Genomic DNA, 6,203 nt, shown 5'->3' on the forward strand with positions numbered 1-6,203 from the left:
GCTACACACCTACTCAAATCCACCTCTTCTCTCGACTTCTCTCTCTCTGCAGCTCTTTCTTGGGTTCTGTGGTGGAACTCTGGGCTGTGAAGCAACGCTGTTGAAAGGCCATTTGGTATTAGGGACTCCTGTTTGTGGCTCCTGGGATGAGGTGGTTATGATTTTGTTTTCCTTGTGTTTTGAACACTTAGCCCCTAATTTGTAACTTAAGTAGAAGATACCTTTTTAAAAAGTTTACTGCTTTGAGTGCTAATCAGGTACTTGTTCTTCAAAGATAGCCTTTTATTTGAAGAACATTTTGCTTTTCAGACTTAAATACACAAAATTCAAGATTTATTTTTTCTACAAGAAAAAGGCCAAACACAAATGACTTACACAAACAACTATAGAAACATGCTATAGTGACAAAATCTGATTCACAACATAGGAATAAAACACTAATAGCATCTACAGAAAATAGGAATATTGCCAATGTCTTCCTGCTTTTTTAAAAATTCTGTTTTGCATATAAGGAAATGGCTTGGAATGTTACGTGCTGCAAGAATATTTTGAGTCCTACATACAAGTGAATTTTTTTTTTTTTTGCTACACATGTATATTGAGTTTTTATCACAGTGAAGAAAATTCAGTGAATAATATGATTTTCTTGAGGCCTGTTACTTTTAGTAGCTTAATGTGTAGTAAAGAGTTGGAGTTGTTGACATTTCTTTCTGTGGTATTTTGTAATATCTGAGCTACAGGATAGCCTTTTAAAAATGTGTTCACTAGATGCGGTATGGCTTTAATTGGGTCTAACAAGGTCCTCCTGAAGCTTTGTTGGGTCCATATACTAGTTCTCTGATACATTTCTTTGTGGCTTTGCAATGTTATGTTGCACTATGCAGGGGATGTGTGTATGTGTGTAGTGGGCGTGGGAGGACATGGTGACGACCAGAAGCACCAAATACTATAAAACAACAAGTGTTCAGAATGCAGGCTTTTTTGAGTGGCCCTTGAGAACTCCATGGATGGTGCTGGTGTCCTGTGGATACTGGTGCTGCTTTCCATCCTCACCTCTGACTAACTTGCAGACATTACAGATCTCACTTAGTTTAGGATATCAGCAGTGGCCTAAACCTAAATTTGCAGATCTCTCACAATAGTTTTTTTATAATTCTTAATCCTCAAAGCATTTGCTCTTGAAAAGCTGAATTTATGGTTAGAAGCTTGTGAAATCCTACATTCTTGTCATTAAACTGAGACTGTTGAGCTGTATGTATTGCTGGTGTATAATGAGAGGAAAGTCGTAGTTTCACAGTAGCCTATTCACTGAACAATTTTCTGAGATCACCTGGATGTATTGTCGTGGAAGCAAGCAAGAGAGTTTAGAGTGCCACAGCAAGCAAAGCATCTTAGTAAGATGTGGTTCAACATCATTGATTTGTCCTATGCCTTTCTGTAGCACCTTATTCCCCCCAACTTTTTTTTTTTTTTTTTTTTTTTTGAGATGGAGTCTTGCTCTGTCGCCAGGCTGGAGTGCCGTGGTGTGATCTCGACTCACTGCGACCTCTGCCTCCTGGGTTCCAGCGATTCTCCTGCTTCAGCCTCCTGAGTAGCTGGGACTACAGGTGCCCGCCACCATGCCCAGCTAATTTTTGTATTTTTAGTAGAGATGAGGTTTCACCATGTTGGCCAGGATGGTCTTGATCTCTTGACCTCGTGATCTGCCCACCTCAGCCTCCCAAAGTGCTGAGATTACAGGCATGAGCCGCCGCGCGTGGCCTCCTCTTTTATTAACAGGAGCTTTCTGTGCCCCATTTCCCCCATTTATAAATGAAAGATACAGGTTTTATGTGGCTGGGAATCAAATCATGGAAGGTGTCCTTCCAACTTAAGATTTTGAGATTCCTTGTGTAAAAACTGTTGAAGTCTGACTCTTCCTGATTACAGAGCTTCAGAGAGGAGCTGGGCAGGTCCCGGTGCTCTGCTGTGCCATATGCATGAGCAGTGCTCCTTTGGGTAGTCTTCAGTTGACTGTAGAAGGTGCGGAGTGGATAAGATTATTGGGAAGTACTGGGTAAGTCACATAGAACAAAGATTTGATTTAAACTGACTAGCTTAAATGTCACTCCTGGCCGTGTGCGGTGGCTCACACCTGTAATCCCAGCACTTTGGGAGGCCGAGATGGGCAGATCACGAGGTCAGGAGATCAAGACCCTCCTCGCTAACATGGTGAAACCCTGTCTCTACTAAAAATACAAAAAATTAGCCGGGCGTGGTGGCAAGTGCCTGTGGTTCCAGCTACTCGGGAGGCTGAGGCAGGAGAATGGCGTGAACCCGGGAGGTGGAGCTTGTAGTGAGCCGAGGTTGCGCCACTGCACTCCAGCCTGGGTGACAGAGCGAGACTCCGTCTCAAAAAAAAAAAAGAAAAAAGTCCCTCCTGAGATTCCCAATAGGTTACAGCACTTAGTTTCTGCTAATCCATAGCAAAACATAGTATGTTAACTGAGTGCCAAAGAATGGTGACCTTGCTTCTGCTCTAGACTCAGTGAAAGACCGTGGAGAACAGACACTTAGAATATGAGAGTCTGGAAACAAATTACAGTTGGGAAGACCAATCAGTATAAAAATAATGAAAGGGATTGAGGATTTTCAAGGATGAAAACACGTGTAGCCAGGTGCAGTGGCTCTCACCTGTAATCCCAGCACTTTGGGAGGCCTAGGTGGGAGGATTGCTTGAGGCCAGGGGTTTGAGACCAGCCTGGGCAATATAGCAAGACCGCATCTCTATAAAATAAAGTAAGTGTATTTCATACACACATTGTAGAAAGAATGTTTAGTTTTAGATTGATTTCCCTTGCAGGAATGCCTCACCAGTTCCAGAAAATATTTCCCAACCACTTTCTTCGTTTCCTCCTGGCCTGCCAATTCATCTCAATACAAGGTCTAAGTGTCCACAGCTCATCTCTTTCAGCTGCGTGTCTCGTCCATGGAAACGGGAGCCTCTGTGTCTCTTATGCATTGTGTTTGATAAATGGACGACTTTAACTTACTTGATGCCCAGCCTTCCAATTTGTCTCCTTCCAAACCAAAAGTGCTGCCTTCTATTAGAGTCCAGATATTAGACTGAAACAGTTAATCAGCAGCAACTTAGGAGTGAGTCTAGGACAGCTTTTGACAATATAGTTAGTAACCAGCCAGCTTGCCCTCTAGGATAAAGGAAGAGCGGAGACTCTTTTAAAGTGCTCTCAGGCAGTGAGCTCTGCTCCAGGATAATTAAGCCGCCACTTGTATCTGCAAGGCTGACTTAATGAGCTTAACCCGTGACTAACCTGCATCCTTTCACCAATTCAAAACACATAAAATGAGCCACCAGTGTTTTACAAAGTTGAATAAAGCATAAGAGATTAGTCTGCCCTCAGGCGCTGGAAGGGGCAGAACCTGAAAGGACACTGTGTGCTCCTGGGCTGGTTCGAGCTGAGGCTGTGCTGTTTGGAACTCTGCTGTGTTTGTTGTGTGAAGCACAGTCTGTGTACTTCCTTTCCTTGGTCCCAGACCTTTGCTGCTTAAGCTGTGGAGTTGTCCTGGTCTGCTCACTCCAACCTCCCTGACTGATGCTGACAATGGCATCTCCCCTACAGCTCACAGCCCTGTAGTCACCTCACCTTCTTGGGGGCTGTCAGGCCTCTGAGCCCAAGCCAAGCCATCGCATCCCCTGTGACTTGCACGTATACGCCCAGATGGCCTGAAGTAACTGAAGAATCACAAAAGAAGTGAAAAGACCCTGCCCTGCCTTAACTGATGACATTCCACCACTGTGATTTGTTCCTGCCCCACCTTAACTGAGTGATTAACCCTGTGAATTTCCTTCTCCTGGCTCAGAAGCTCCGCCACTGAGCACCTTGTGACCCCCGCCTCTGCCCACCAGAGAACAACCCCCTTTGACTGTAATTTTCCATTACCTTCCCAAATCCTATAAAACCGCCCCACCCCTATCTCCCTTCGCTGACTCTGTTTTCGGACTCAGCCCACCTGCACCCAGGTGAAATAAACAGCCATGTTGCTCACACAAAGCCTGTTTAGTGGTCTCTTCACACAGACGCGCATGAAATTTGGTGCCATGACTCAGATCGGGGGACCTCCCTTGGGAGATCAATCCCCTGTCCTCCTGTTCTTTGCTCCGTGAGGAAGATCCACCTACGACCTCAGGTCCTCAGACCGACCAGCCCAAGGAACATATCACCAATTTTAAATCAGGTAAGCGGTCTCTTCTTACTCTCTTCTCCAGCCTCTCTCACTGTCCCTCAACCACTTTCTCCTTTCCACTCTTCAATCTCTCCCTTCTCTTAATTTCAATTCCTTTCATTTTCTGGGAGAGACAAAGGAGACACATTTTATCTGTGGACCCAAAACTCCGGTGCCGGTCATGGACTGGGAAGGTAGCCTTCCCTTGGTGTTTAATCATTGCAGGGATGCCTCTGATTATTCACCCACGTTTCAAAGGTGTCAGACCACGCACGGACGCCTGCCTTGGTCCTTCACCCTTGGCGGCAAGTCCCGCTTTCCTGGGGCAGGGGCAAGTACCCCTCAACCTCTTCTTCACCCTTAGCGGCGAGTCCCGCTTTCCTGGGGCAGGGGCAAGTACCCCTCAACCCCTTCTCCTTCACCCTTAGCGGCAAGTCCCGCTTTCCTAGGGGGCAAGAACCCCCCAATCGCTTATTTCCGCGCCCCAACCTCTTATCTCTGCGCCCCAATCGCTTATTTCCGCGCCCCAACCTCTTATCTCTGCGCCCCAATCCCTTATTTCCGCGCCCCAACCTCATCTCTGCGCCCCAATCCCTTATTTCCGTGCCCCAACCTCTTATCTCTGCGCCCCAATCCCTTATTTCCGCGCCCCAACCTCATCTCTGCGCCCCAATCCCTTATTTCCGCGCCCCAACCTCTTATCTCTGCGCCCCAATCCCTTATTTTCGCGCCCCAACCTCTTATCTCTGCGCCCCAATCCCTTATTTCCGTGCCCCAACACTTTCTCTGCTTTTCTGGAGGGCAAGAAACCCCCACCCCTTCTGCGTGTCTCTACTCTTTTCTCTGGGCTTGCCTCCTTCACTATGGGCAAGCTTCCACCTTCCATTCCTCCTTCTTCTCCCTTAGCCTGTATTCTTAAGAACTTAAAACCTCTTCCATTCTCACCTGACCTAAAATCTAAGCGCCTCATTTTCTTCTGCAATGCCGCTTGACCCCAATACAAACTCGACAGTAGTTCCAAATAGCCAGAAAACGGCACTTTCCATTTTTCCATCCTACAAGATCTAAATAATTCTTGTCGTAAAATGGGCAAATGGTCTGAGGTGCCTGACGTCCAGGCATTCTTTTACACATCAGTCCCTTCCTAGTCTCTGTGCCCAGTGCAACTCGTCCCAAATCTCCCGCCTGTCCCCTCAGTCCCAACCCCAAGCGTCGCTGAGTCTTTCTAATCTTCCTTTTCTACAGACGCATCTGACCTCTCCCCTCCTTGCCAGGCCAAGCTAGGTCCCAATTCTTCCTCAGCCTCCGCTCCTCCACCCTATAATCTTTTTATCGCCTCCCCTCACACCTGGTCCGGCTTACAGTTTCGTTCTGTGACTAGCCCTCCCCCACCTGCCCAGCAATTTACTCTTAAAAAGGTGGCTGGAGCTAAAGACATAGTCAAGGTTAATGCTCCTTTTTCTTTATCCCAAATCAGATAGCGTTTAGGCTCTTTTTCATCAAATATAAAAACCCAGCCCAGTTCATGGCTTGTTTGGCAGCAACCCTGAGACGCTTTACAGCCCTAGACCCTAAAAGGTCAAAAGGCCATCTTACTCTCAATATACATTTTATTACCCAATCTGCTCCCAACATTAAATAAAACTCCAAAAATTGGAATCTGGCTCTCAAACCCCACAACAGGACTTAATTAACCTCACCTTCAAGGTGTACAATAATAGAAAAAAGTTGCAATTCCTTCCCTCCACTGTGAGACAATCGCCAGTCACATCTCCAGCACACAAGAACTTCCAAACGCCTGAACCGTAGCAACCAGGCATTCCTCCAGAACCTCCTCCCCCAGGAGCTTGCTACACGTGCCGGAAATCTGGCCACTGGGCCAAGGAATGCCCGCAGCCCGGGATTCCTCCTAAGCCGCGTCCCATCTGTGTGGGACCCCACTGAAAATCGGACTGTTCAACTCACCTGGCAGCCACTCC

This window comes from Gorilla gorilla, chromosome 23 (assembly GCF_029281585.2).
Source record: "Gorilla gorilla gorilla isolate KB3781 chromosome 23, NHGRI_mGorGor1-v2.1_pri, whole genome shotgun sequence".
Classification (NCBI taxonomy): Eukaryota; Metazoa; Chordata; class Mammalia; order Primates; family Hominidae; genus Gorilla; species Gorilla gorilla.